This window comes from Scyliorhinus canicula, chromosome 8 (assembly GCF_902713615.1).
Source record: "Scyliorhinus canicula chromosome 8, sScyCan1.1, whole genome shotgun sequence".
NCBI classification, from domain to species: domain Eukaryota; kingdom Metazoa; phylum Chordata; class Chondrichthyes; order Carcharhiniformes; family Scyliorhinidae; genus Scyliorhinus; species Scyliorhinus canicula.
In genome coordinates this window covers 170746099-170759833 of record NC_052153.1, presented here as the reverse complement: position 1 = coordinate 170759833, position 13735 = coordinate 170746099, and the positions used below count along the sequence as shown (strand labels likewise).

At 44.7% G+C, this 13735-nt stretch overlaps 1 protein-coding gene across 21 annotated transcripts in view; it reads left to right on the top strand.

Annotated features, from left to right (window-relative positions):
* tenm3 (teneurin transmembrane protein 3) overlaps positions 1–13735 on the top strand; it is a 4148867-nt gene that overhangs the window by 3640940 nt on the left and 494192 nt on the right. Inside the window, exon 1 of one of the 21 annotated variants that reach the window (XM_038805749.1) lies at positions 12167–12265. The exons of the other annotated variants lie outside the window; for them this stretch is intronic. The gene's annotated coding sequence lies outside the window, so the exon portion shown is untranslated. Of the gene's footprint in view, positions 1–12166; positions 12266–13735 lie in introns of those variants that run through there. 21 annotated transcript variants of the gene reach the window in all.

Genomic DNA, 13735 nt, shown 5'->3' with positions numbered 1-13735 from the left:
CTCTGTGATGCTGGCAGGAAAGCACGTCGGCGTGAAACACAATCGGAACAATAAGGCGTGCAGATGCCCAGACTCAACAGAACTACGCTTGCGGGGCTGCCTGAAGCTCAGGTTGGAGGCAACCCGCAACCCTGGATCATAGACCACCACAGCAGTGGGTCAGGGGAGCATCTGCAGGTGAACCTTTCAGATTGAGGGTCCTGGAGGAAGCCCACCTTCCAGCCTCAGAATGTTCCTGGAGATCCACCGTCAATCTCAAGAGGCTCATCTTTCAATCTCAGAATGCAGCCGGAGATTGATCACTTTCACGAGGTCCGTGGGTCAGTGATGTTGGGCGCCTTCTCAATGTGACACCCGGGCATGATGGCAGACTACGTGCCACCCACACCTGACCTGTCAAGGAATGCATTGTGAAACACCCGGCTGCAAAATTAATGAGATTGGGGATGGAGGATTTGGCACGTTTTCTTGCCGGCTGCCACAGCGGGAAACACTCCAAGTTCCCACCCCCAGGGCAGCACGGTGACGCAGTGGGTTAGCACTGCTGCCTCACGACGCTGAGGTCCCAGGTTCAATCCTGGCTCTGGGTCACTGTCCGTGTGGAGTTTTCACATTCTCCCCGTGTTTGCGTTGGTTTCGCCCCCACAACCTAAAAACATGCAAGCTAGGTGGATTGGCCACTCTAAATTGCCCCTTCATTAGAAAAATGATTGGGTACACTAAATTTAAAAAAAAGTTCCCACCCCCGTCATGGCACTTAGTCTCAGAATGGAAGAATTCATCTAATGTTTTTTTACCCCATGCTGATTATCCGAGCTGATTATCAGCCTGATGATCAGCATTTTTTAATAATGCTCCTTCTAAAGCAAACAAGTTCTGCTGTTGGACTCAAACTCAGAGCTTCCATGAGCTGAAGGGGTTGGATTACGAGGAGAGGTTGAGTAGAGTGGGACTGTACTCATTGGAATTCAGAAGGATGAGGGGGGATCTTATAGAAACATATAAAATTATGACGGGAATAGATAGGATAGATGCAGGCATTAGCATTGCTGCCTACGGCGCTGAGGACCCGGGTTCGAATCCCGGCCCTGGGTCACTGTCTGTGAGGAGTTTGCACATTCTCCCCGTGTCTGCGTGGGTTTCGCCCCCACAACCCAAAGATTTCCAGGTTAGGTGGATTGGCCACGTTAAATTGCCCCCTAATTGGAAAAAATTAATTGGATATTCTAAATTTAAAAAAAAACGAAAAAAAAAACGATAGATGCAGGCAGGTTGTTTCCACTGGTGGGTGAAAGCAGAACTAGGGGACATAGCCTCAAAATAAGGGGAAGTCGATTTAGGACTGAGTTTAGAAGGAACTTCTTCACCCAAAGGGTTGTGAGTCTATGGAATTCCTTGCCCAGTGAAGCAGTTGAGGCTCCTTCATTAAATGTTTTTAAGGTAAAGATAGATAGTTTTTTGAAGAATAAAGGGATTAAGGGTGATGGTGTTCGGGCCGGAAAGTGGAGCTGAGTCCACAAAAGATCAGCCATGATCTCATTGAATGGCGGAGCAGGCTCGAAGGGCCAGATGGCCTACTTCTGCTCCTAGTTCTTATGTTCTTAGGTTCTTATGTTCCCATTCAATGGTAGCAGCACAACCACTGCGCCACAAGACCACCCAGGATATTCAGAGAGGAAGAGGAATTATAAAAGGGAGAAAAATGTTCCATGGCTAAACAAGGAAGTCAAAGAGGACAGAAATGTAAAAAACTAGGGAATACCATACTGCAACTGCCAGAGTGGTAAACTGAAAGATTGGGAAAACTTTAAGGTTCAGCAAAAGGCTACTAAAAATAAAATCAAAAACTAAGATGAATACAAAGGAAACAAGCAGAAAACATAACCACCGATACCAATAGCTTCTATAAGTATATTAAGAGAAGAGAATAGCTAAAGTAAATGTGGCCCTTTAGAGGACGATATTCAAGAGGTAATAATGGGGAACACAGAGATGGCAGAGGCACTGATCTAATATTTTGTCTCTGTCTTCATGGTGCAATAACCATCACAAGGGAGAAGGCATTGAAGAAACTAATGGGATTAAGGGCAGATAAGTCTCCGGGACCAGATGGCCTGCACCCTAGGGTATTGAAGGAGGTGGCTGCAGAGATAGTGGATGCAATGGTTATGATATTTCAAAATTCCTGAATTCCGGAAAGGTCACGCTGGATTACAAACGGTAATATGACGCCCCTATTCAAAAAGGGAGAGAGGCAACAAGTAGGAAACTATAGACTGGTTAGCTTGACCTTTGTAGTGGGGATGTTGCTGGAATCAATCATAAAGGGGGAGATGACCGAACATTTGGTAATTCAAATCTCAATCCACCATTGTCAGCATGGTTTTATGAAGAGTAAGTCATGCTTGACAAACTTGCTTGAGTTCTTTGAGGACATCACCAATTTGGCAGATGGAGTTTAATGTTGATCAGTGTGAGGGTATCCATTTTGGCCAAAAAAATAGAAAGGCAAATTATTATTTAAATAGAAAACAGATTCAAAATGCATCTGGGCAGAGTGTGTCTTTGTTCATGAATGGTAGAAAGTCAGAATGCAGGTACAGCATGTAATAAAAGAGGCAAATGGAATTTTAGCATTTATTGCAAAAGGACTGGAGTATAAAAGTAGAGAAGTGTTGTTACAGTTGTATAGGGTGTTGGTGAAACCACAGCTGGAGTGTTGTGTCCAGTTTTGATCTCCTTATTTGAGGAAAGATGTGGTGGCATTGGAGGCAGTTCAGAGGAGGTTCACCAGATTGATTCTGGGATGAAAGAGTTGTCGTATGAGGAGAGGTAAACAGTTTGGACTTATACTCGCTTGAGTTTAGAAGAAAGAAAGGGGATCTGATTGAGGTATATAATGTAAACGTAGACCTAATGTTTCCTCTTGTGGGGAATCTGGAATGAGAGGTCACAGCTATCGGTTGAGAGGTTATAGATATAAAACTGAGATGAGGAAGAACTACTTCTCACAGAGGATGGTGAATCTGTTGAACTTACTGCCCTATAATGCGTTGGAGTCTGAATCATTAAATGGTTCAAGAAGGAGATAGATATATTTTGATTTTAAAAGATGGGTTAAAGGGATCTGGGGACATGTAGGGAGGTGGATTTGAGACCAGGACGAGATGAGCCATGATCTGATTGAACGGCGCAACAGGCTTTAAGAGCTGAATTGCCAACTTCTGCTCCTATGTTCCTATATTCCCTTGATCTTCCACCAAAGTTATTTTCATAACCTAATGAAACCATAGGCAGGTCATGGGACACACATGAGAGTGGGGAATTGATATTCCCAATGGGCAATACATACTCCCCGACTGAGAGGTGGGGCACCCCCTCCTACATCCTGTACAAAACCGGAGGGACATGAACTGTGAGCTAGCCGCTGTTGTATCGTAACTGCGCCGCACTCTTCTTTTTTTTTAAAATTTAGATTACCCAATTATTTTTTCTATTAAGGGGCAATTTAGCGTGGCCAATCCACCTACTCTGCACATTTTTTGGGTTGTGGGGGCGAGACCCACGCAGACACGGGGAGAATGTGCAAACTCCACACGGACAATGACCCAGAGCCGGGATCGAACCTGGGACCTCAGCGCCGTGAGGCGGTTGTGCTAACCACTAGGTCACCTTGCTGCCCCTGCGCCGTACTCTTCTGTTGCATTAAAGCTTTATCCTTTGACTCAGCCCGTTCGACTCGGTGTGGTGTGGAGTCCTTTCCGGGCCTTACAATCGTCATGGCGGGAAATTGGCGGTCGAAGTCCACGGACATGATTGTTCCCGCAATATCAGCCGTTTGCAATCAAAATGAGGAACAAGTGAATGGAGCTAGACATATCACGGAGTTTGCAATCTTTTCATGAAAAATTGTACTTAACCAATACCGAATACATATTGACATTTCGTAGTGAGGTGACCTGAGGAAAAGCACAGTCTGGAATGACTGAAACATCACTGTTATGCACACTTCTTTTTTAAAAAAAATTTAGAGTACCCAATTATTTTTTCCAATTAAGCGGCAATTTAGCGTGGCCAATTCACCTACCAGGCACATCTTTGGGTTGTGGGGGTGAAACCCGCGTGGACACGGGGAGAATGTGCAAACTCCACACGGACAGTGACCCAGAGCCGGGATTGAACCTGGGACCTCGGCCCCGTGAAGACCTCAGGGTTGGTTTGAGGAGGGCAGCCCCCCCTTAACGTGTTTGCACTGAATGTCAGTCAAATGGACTCAGGCAAACCCAGAGCTGCCTGTTCCAGCGTGGGGTTTTAAGTTGGTCTCTCCGTTGTGTTGGACGTTTTTCTACGCGTCCCCTAGAGTAGAAAGAGCACTTACATTAGCTGCAATCTATCGTGAGAGTGGGAAAATGAATAGTGTTGTTGTTCACATGCTGCTTTTTACCTGTTTTTTAAAAATCATGTTGCTTCTCTGTGGCTTTGGGTGAGTGTAGAAATTCCAAGTGCACCTGCTCATGTATGTGCTGTTAATAGGCTCTCTAATGGGTCCTGGCTCCCCACTGTCAGACCTTTAGCAACGCACAGTCATAAAACAGCAGTCCCACTTATTAACTTCAATTGGGGCTTTATTTCTGCAAGCCCTCTTATTTTGAAGAAAATCCTTCTTATTATTCAGGGTGGCTGCAGGTTTGATGATGATCAAATCGCAGCCTTGGAAGAAAAATGTGCTTGATGGCCGTGCACATAGATGACAATCATCCAAGTTGTTCATGAGCAGAGCTGCAAGGAAGAAGGGAATTTTGCTGAATAATGCTATTGTTCAAGTTCTCAGGAGACTTTTATGTGTGACTACCTTGTCCAATTTGAGTCGATGTCTAATTAAATTGCACCTACCTTTGTCTGAGAGCTAGACAGAGAAGGAGTGATGGGCGGGTGCTGCAGTGCATTGAGGGGGGGGGGGGGGGAGGCAGGAGGGTGGCAAGGGGTAGAAAGGCAGACAGCTTCAGTTATGATTTTGAGTCGTGCAAGGTCATTCCTTTGCCTGGTTAACACCCCAGCCTGGTTCAGAAAGGGGAACATGAAAGCAAGCAATCCCGCGGCACCACCTTGCAATGTATGGCAATAAAAGATTTATGTTTATACAGCTCCGTCTCTGCATCTCTCAGAGCCAGCCAAACACTCTGTATGCAATGAGTTACTGTCAAGTGCTCCTTCATGTCCAGGCAGCCACTTCTTACAGAAGACTCCACAAATAACAATAGACCAATAGATTAATTCATTTGGATTATTTTGTTGTAACGGTGTTTATGATGCTCTTCTTTAACAATGCCCTGACATTCATCCACCTGGAATAAGGCATGATTAAATTTACATCTGAAATACGACACTTCCAGAAATGCAGCATTGTTCAGATGTGTACGTTAGATTGTGGCCCCAAGGCGTTGATTCAGGTCTGAACCCATAACCTTTTTTGCTCAGGTAGAAATACTAGCAACTGAGACAACCTGTGTTTAATTATGGCAAATGGATTTGAATGGTAATGTAGGTTCATAGAATCACAAAATTCCACAACACAAGAAACCATTTGGTCCACCAAGCCTTTGCCAGCTCTTTGAGCGACCTGTCAACTTCATCCTCTTATCTTCCTTTATTCCTATTTTTACCATAAATATTTAACCGCTTTCCTCTCAAAAAACAACTATGGGTTCCATCCTTATTTCTGGTAGAATGTCTCACATCGCTGTAATCGTTTGTATTGAAAGAACTCTTCAAACTAACTTTGGCCTCGTGTGATGGCATTTAATTCAGAGCTCCTGGTTACCAATTCACCAACCAGTGGGAAATATGTTTTCTCATTCACAGCATCAGGTGCTCTGGTAATTTTCAATGCCTTTATCAGATTAAGTTTTTTGATCAGAAGAAAAGAAAGCTATTTTCTCTATTCTCTGCTCATACCTAAAAACTCTTCTCCTGGGTATCTTCTGCATGTTTATATCTTTCCACCAGTAGGGATCTGTAACTGGATACCATATTCTAACTGCTGCCGAATTAATGAACTGTATAAATCTGTAAGCAATCAGCAGCTCTACTGAAATCCAAGGTTGCCCCTTTGTATTTGGTGAAGCCTAACTCTTAAGGTCACTGTTTTGTGTCACCAGGTGAATATGGATGAGAAAGATGATCTGGCCCATTTTAGTTCATCCATCCAAAATGACCTGAAGTGACATCTCACTGTTTCTTAAATAATTCCAGGGGTTTAACGTTCGCTCTCTCAGTTCTTTCTTCTCCTCTGAGCTGTTTTTTTTTAATAACAAACTTCTTCAGCCAGCAAGCCAGTTTTATCCTCGTGTAGGGGCATATCCTGCAAAGAGTGAAACATAATCCACAATCTCCAGTGAATATAGAACAGTTTCTCTGTAGCTAAGGAGCACGAGTAAATTCTACAGCCAAAAGCAGAAAATTGATATGTCGTCTTGATAAATTATGGCAGCAGAGAGAAACAGGCGTTAATGTAACATACTTGGGCCATTTAAAATACTACCAATAGCATGTGTGGGGGCAAAATGGCAGCTGTGGTATACTAATGCTTCAAACCATTGAATGGGGTAACAGAGTGGTTATGTTACTCAATAATTAGTCCATAGACCTAGGCTATTGATCAGGCGGGATAAGTTCAAATCCTGCCAAAGCCGCTAGGAAATTTGAATTAGTTAATTTAATAGTTCTGGAATTAAGAAGCTAGTATCTGTCCTGGTGAGCATGTAACTACTGAATTGTAATTTTAAAATATCTGATTCACTATTGTCCTTTAGGAAAGGCACTTTGAGGGCAGCACAGTGGCCTAGTGGTTAGCACAGCTGCCTCGCGGCGCTGAGGTCCCAGGTTCAATCCCGGCTCTGGATCACTGTCTGTGTGGAGTTTGCACATTCTCCCCGTGTTTGCGTGGGTTTCACCCCCACAACCCAGAAATGTGTAGAGTAGGTGGATTGGCCATGCTAAATTGCCCCTTAATTGGAAAAAATAATTGGATAATCTAAATTTTTTTTAAAAAAAGGAAAGGCAATTTGCCATCATTACCTGACGTGGCCTATGTGTGACCCACAGCAAGGTGGTACGGTAGCACAGTGATTAGTTCTGTTACTTCACAGCGCCAGGGACCTGGGTTTCTTTCCCGGCTTGGGTCACCGTCTGTGCAGAGTCTGCACGTTCTCCCCGTGTCTGGGTGGATTTCCTCCGGATGCTCTGGTTTCCTCCCACTAGTCCCAAAATACATTCTTGTTAGGTGAATTGGACTTTCTGAATTCTCCCTTAGTGTACCCGAACAAACACTGGAGTGTGGCGACTAGGGTAACTTCATTGCAGTGTTAATGTAAGCCTACTTGTGACACTAGTAAAGATTATTATGATTATTATGTGGTTGACTCTTAACTGTCTTCTGTTTGGCAAGTCACTCGGTCCCTTATCAAAATGATAGCTGTATTATACTAATGCTTCAAACCATTGAATGGGGTAACATAGTGGTTATGTTGCTCAATAATTAATCCGTAGGCCTAGGCTATTGATCAGGCAGTATAAATTCATAATAAGGGACAAAGAAATGGCTGAGCAATTGAATATATACTTTGGTTCTGTCTTCACAAAAGAGGACACAAATCAGATACCAGAAATGTTGGAGAATGAAAGGTTTAGTGAGAGGGAAGAACTGAGGGAGATCAACATTAGTAGAGAAATGTGCTGGGAAAATTGATAGGATTGAAGGTGGATAAATCCCCAGGGCCTGAGAATCTGTATCCCAGAGTGCTTAAGGAGGTGGCTCTGGAAATTATGGAAGCATTGGTGGTCATCTTCCGGGGTTCTATAGACTCTGGAACAGTCCCTGCAGATTGGAGGGTAGCTCATGTCACTCCAATATTTAGAAAGGGAGGTAGAGAGAAAGCAGGGAATTATCGACCAGTAAGCCTCACATTGGTAGTGGGGAAAATTCTTGAATGCCTTTATAGTGGAACATGTAGAAAGCAGTGGCAGGATCAGTCAGAGTCAGCATGGATTTATGAAGGGAATTTTTTGAAGATGTAACCAGTACAGTTGACAAGGGGGAGCCAATCGATGTGGTATATTTGGACTTTTGGAAGGCTTTTGACAAAGTCCCGCATGAGAGATTATTGTGCAAAATTAAAGCGCATGGGATTGGGGGGAAGTGTATTGAGGTGGATAGAAAACTGGATGGCAGAGAGGAAACAAAGTGTAGGAATTAATGGGTCCTTTTCAAATTGGCAGGCAGTAACCTGTGGGGTACCACAGGGATCGGTGCTAGGGATCCCAGCTATTCACAATATATATTAATGATTTAGATGAGGGAACAAAATGTAACATCTCAAAGTTTGCAGATGACACTAAGTTGGATGGGAGGGAGGGTGAACTGTGACGAGGTTGCAGGGATTCTACAGCAAGATCTGGACAGGTTGGGTGAGTGAGCAAACCAATGGCAGATGCAGTATAATTTGGATAAGTGTGAGGTTATTCACTGTGGAAGCAAAAACAGGAAGATAGATTACTACTGAATGGTTGTAAATCGGGAGAGGGGAGTGTGCAGCGGGACCTGGGTGTCCTTGTGCACCAGTCGCTGAAGGTAAGTTGCAGGTGCAGCAGGCGGTAAAGAAGGCTAATGGTATGTTGGCCTTCATTGCGAGAGATTTCGAGTACACAAGCAAGGATGTCTTGCTGCAATTATACAGGGCCTTGGTGAGGCCACACCTAGAATATTGTGTGCAGTTTTGGTCTCCTTTTCTGAGGAAGGATGTTCTTGCTCTCGAGGGAGTGCAGCAAAGGTTTACCAGACTGATTCCAGGGATGGCGGGACTGTCATATGAGGAGAGATTGACTAGGTTAGGATTGTTCTCGCTGGATTTCAGAAGAAGGAGGGAGGATCTCATAGAGACTTATAAAATTCTAACAAGACCAGATAGGGTAGATGCAGGGAAGATGTTCCCAATGATGAGTATGGCCAAAACCAGGGGTCACAGTCTGAAGATTCAGGGTAAACCATTTTGGACAGAGATGAGGAGACATTTCTTCACCCAAAGAGTGGTGAGCCTATGGAATTCATTACCACAGGAAGTAGTTGATGCTAAAACATTGAATATATTCAAGAGGCGGCTAGATATAGCACTTGGGGAGAATGGGATCAAAGACTCTAGGGAGAAAGCAGGATTAGACTATTGAGTTGGACGATCAGCCATGATCGTGATAAATGGCAGAGCAGGCTTGAAGGGCCAAAAGGCCTCTTGCTCCTATCTTCTATGTATCTATGTATGTAAAAAAGGGCAAAAATAAGTGGTGGCTTTACCAGCAAACTCACATTGTGTACCTAAATGGTCATTATTGATTGACTGGAACTTCATCCAGTGCTTACATGCAGCAAAATGTGATCACTACCTATTAACTTTTGAGCAATGTAAAGGTGGAGAAGCTTGAAGAATATTTCTTTGCTTGCACTTAGAGTTTCATTAATTTAGCAATGGTGTCCTCCATATGTACTTTTTGCATTGGAACAAAGGTGTTGGTTTTCATGTATCCTGGCACTTTGATCTCATAGAATGAAAGACTAGATTACTGCAATTACCTGACTAAAATCATCTCCTTCTTCCCAATAGCTGCCCTCCGTTGGTTGCACATATCCAGTGAAAAGCCAATTTAGCTATGCTAATCACCGTGCTGTCCTTTTAATCAGTTGTGCTGAACCACTGTCAGCCAGAGTTCAAAAAATTTGGGGAAGGAGGTGATAAGGCAGCATTACAAAATGGTGCAACAGGGCATCATGGTGGCACAGTGGTTAGCACTGCTGCCTACGGCGCTGAGGACCCGGGTTTGAATCTTGGCCCTGGGTCACAGTCCGTGTGGAGTTTGCACATTCTCCCCCTGTCTGCGTGGGTTTCACCCCCACAACCCAAAGATGTGCAGGTTAGGTGGACTGGCCACGCTAAATTGCCCCTTAATTGGAAAAAAAAAGAATTGGGTACTCTGAATTTTTTTTAAAATTGGGTAAGGAGCAGAGAGCAGACTGGAGGAAATATACAGCAGTGTTCCCCAAGGGTTGGTATTAGGATTACTACTCTTTACACACATTAATGACCTGGACTTTGATGATCTGAAACTTCACAATGAGAGACGTCAGAGGAGGTAACAAACCTCTGAAGGCCGTCGATAGACAGATGAAATGGGCAGACACTTGCCAGTTGAAATGTAAAGCAAGATGCATCAAGTGATCCATCTTGGGAGGAAGAATGCGAAGAGGCAATATGAACTGAATAGTGCAGAGACCCGGAGGAGCAGGCACATAAAGCTTTGAAGGTGGCCAGATAAGTGAGACGGTTGTTAAAAAGCAGATGGGATTCTTGGCTTTGTTAACAAAGGCACACAGCACAAGAGCGAGGAAGTTGTGTTCAAACATTATAAAACACTGGCTCAGCCTCAGCTGAAGTTTTGCTTCCATTTCCGGGCACCAGCCTTTTGGAAGCTTGTCACAGCCTTTCGGAGGGGGGGGGGGGGGGGGGGGGGGGGGGGGGGGGGGGGGGGGGGGGGGGGGGAATGTTGCAGAAGGTATTTATGAGGAGGCTACCAGGGATGAGGGGGTTTAGTTGTGTGAGAAGCTGGGGCTGGTCTTTTAAGCAGAACAAACACTTGATAGAGGTGTACAAAACTATAACTGGTTTTGGTACGGAAATCTTTTCAATGGCTGAATGACCAGAGAGCACAGATTTAAGATGATTTGCAAAAGAACCTGAGGTACACATAGAAAATAGCAGCAGGAGGAGACCATTTGGTTCTTCAAGACTTCTCCGCCATTCATTATGATCATGGCTGATCATCCAACTCGATAGCCTGGTAGATCATAGATCATAGAATTTACAGTGCAGAAGGAGGCCAATCGGCCCATCGAGTCTGCACCAGCCTTTGGAAAGAGCACCCTACCCAGGCCCACACCTCCACCATATCCCCGTAACCCCACCCAACCTTTTTGGACACTAAGGGCAATTTAGCATGGCTAATCCACCTAACCTGCAAGTCTTTGGTCTGTGGGAGGAAACCGGAGCACCCGGAGGAAACCCACGCAGACACGGGGAGAATGTGCAGACGCTGTACAGACAATGACCCAAGCCGGGAATCTAGCCTGGGACCCTGGAGCTGTGAAACTGTGCTAACCACTGTGCTACCCGTGCCGCCCCATCCAAGTTCAGATATAAATGATCGCGGCCCCAGTCTTCCCAGTCTCAAATATGGAGCAGGATCCTCTGGAATCCACTGGAATGTGGGAATGTGATCTGCAAGGCAAATTGGGAGATAGTGGGGAAACCAGAAGTTAGTATTTCACAAAGCGTCATGTTAAAATTGGAAAAGAAGTGCCACTGCTTTATTTTAATATTTGATCAGTGCACATATTAGAAACTGGGCGGGGAGATCAGGGAGACTCCTTTCAGTGTGGCCTCTGAAGCTGAAACTTAATTCACAACAGTCTGATTGAGAAAATCCTGCAATACAGATGGGTGCGAAGAGTTTCGAATATAAACTGGTTTATTAGAGACTGTGATGAAGACACATTTACGCATTCTGTACCTACAGTCTAATTCTGCCTCATATTTTATTAATTCAGCCCCAGAGTGCAAACAGATGCAATTGATCTGCTGCTTGTGCGCGCAGACAAAACTAATTTCGTGGAATTCAGACATGTAGAACAAAATTGAAATGGACCTGTTGGAAAACTCAGACTGCCTTGAATAAAGCAGGGCGGGGGGGGGGGGGGGGGGAGAAGGTTGGGTAGAGCAATAGCTGACCCACAGCAGTCCCATAAACACACACGGCTCGTTCCAAGCCAAGCTGCCACCCTCTGCCCCCTCCGGAAAGCTGGTCTGCTGATTTTTTTTTCATTCACAAAAGGATCAGACGCTGCTGCAGAGCCTCCTCCTCCCCAGCGACCCATAATAGCCATTGTTAAAGAAGGTTGCCTTGTGCCTGTGCACTCCTTGTATTATTTTAACCTCGGTCGAAAAGGTTGAAGGTAGTTTAGCCTAGCTCTCTCTCTCTCTCTCCATGACTGGGAGAAACAGCTGGGAGCTTCAGCCTATCCTGACTGACTGCAGGTTCCCGCTCCCCCCACCCCCCGGAGCCGGCCTGTGTAATGTGATCCAGGATAGTGTTGAGTAAACCCGCAGACACTGTGTGAGCTCTCAGCTATTCTCACACAGTGCGGAAGAGTCGGCGGAGAAAGGTGGGTAACCAGTTGCTTGGGCGCTTTGACCTGATAGGCAAGCCAGGATGAACAGTGATTCTTGGCAGACTGTCCAGTCATTAATATCTCTTGTTGCCTTGCCAACGCATGCTGCACTGCCCGTGGAGTAATTCGGGTTGCTTGAGGTTATTGGGGTGGTGAGGTCTGTGAGAGTAATCCGAATCAGAATGGACTTTTAACATCCCTATGTGAGGTACAAGGAGGCTAACAATTGTTTTAACCCCTGGAAAGAAATGAAAGATGCAGCACATGTTACATTTGAAGTTGTTTGCATACATTTAGGACACAATACCTTCTGGACAGTGCAATATAAGAACTGGCGTTCAGCTTCCTAATTGTTTCCAGAGAAGTTGAAGCAGCATGTGTGTGTGATTTTTCTTTTGAATTGACTTCATTATATGTTTTGAAGTGATTGATCGTGTGCAATGTGAAGTGGTTAAACTGCTGTGGCGAATGGGCAGTGCCCTGATTAGAACGTGCAACTCAGGGAGATGTACCATCTGCTCGTGGTAACTAAGCGGCCACTATAATGAGTGCCCCAGAACCAGTGGAACCTGAAAGAAAAGTGGGTTCTTAGATCGCTGCAGGATTTCACATTGGTGGTGGGAGTCCCTGGAGAGGGAGGGGCATCACACCTTGCAGTCTGTTGCAACATGACTTCGGGAGAGGGGCAAGCAAAAAGAAACAACAAATAGCTTTGGTTTTCTCTTTAAACCTATTGAATTTTAATGACTTTATTGATTTCTTTTTGAAACAGCTCAACTTAATAAAGTGGGAAATGAAGCGGGTCAGTGCTTAATATCTGTGGCTGGCTATTGAGGTGTGGGTGCAATCAATTTGTGTTGCAATCAATGTCGGCCACTTGAAGGTATGGCTGAGGAATGCATGAGGGAGCTGTTGTCTGCAGCAGGTAGTGGGATCACCGGTAACTTGTCCCTTGTTTGTTCATCCCAACAAAATGTAGACATAGGGGCAAAGAAGTTTTATTCATTTTTATTTATTCACCTTTCCTGCAAACTTAGCAGGTAGGACAATATATGTACTGCCAGTAATCTATAAAATAAGACTGATTTATAGAAACTGCTTGTTGGTATTTCAGTAGCATTGCCCCTTGATATGATTCTATCAACCATTCTAGACAGAGGTAATGATGACTCACAAATTTCAATGCTTTTATAGACAGGATCTAAAAATGGCATTTGTGCACACTATGGTTAAGAAAATATCCTGCTTTTTCTGCTTTTGCCTCTATCCTGTGTTGACATACAATAAATATATATGATATCATTTATATTGTGTATATATGTTCGTTTGCTGGGCAGCACGGTGGCGCAGTGGGTTAGCCCTGCAGCATCATGGTGCTGAGATCCAAGGTTCGATCCCGGCTCTGGGTCACTGTCCGTGTGGAGTTTGCGCATTCACCCTGTGTTTGCGTGGGTTTCGCCCCCA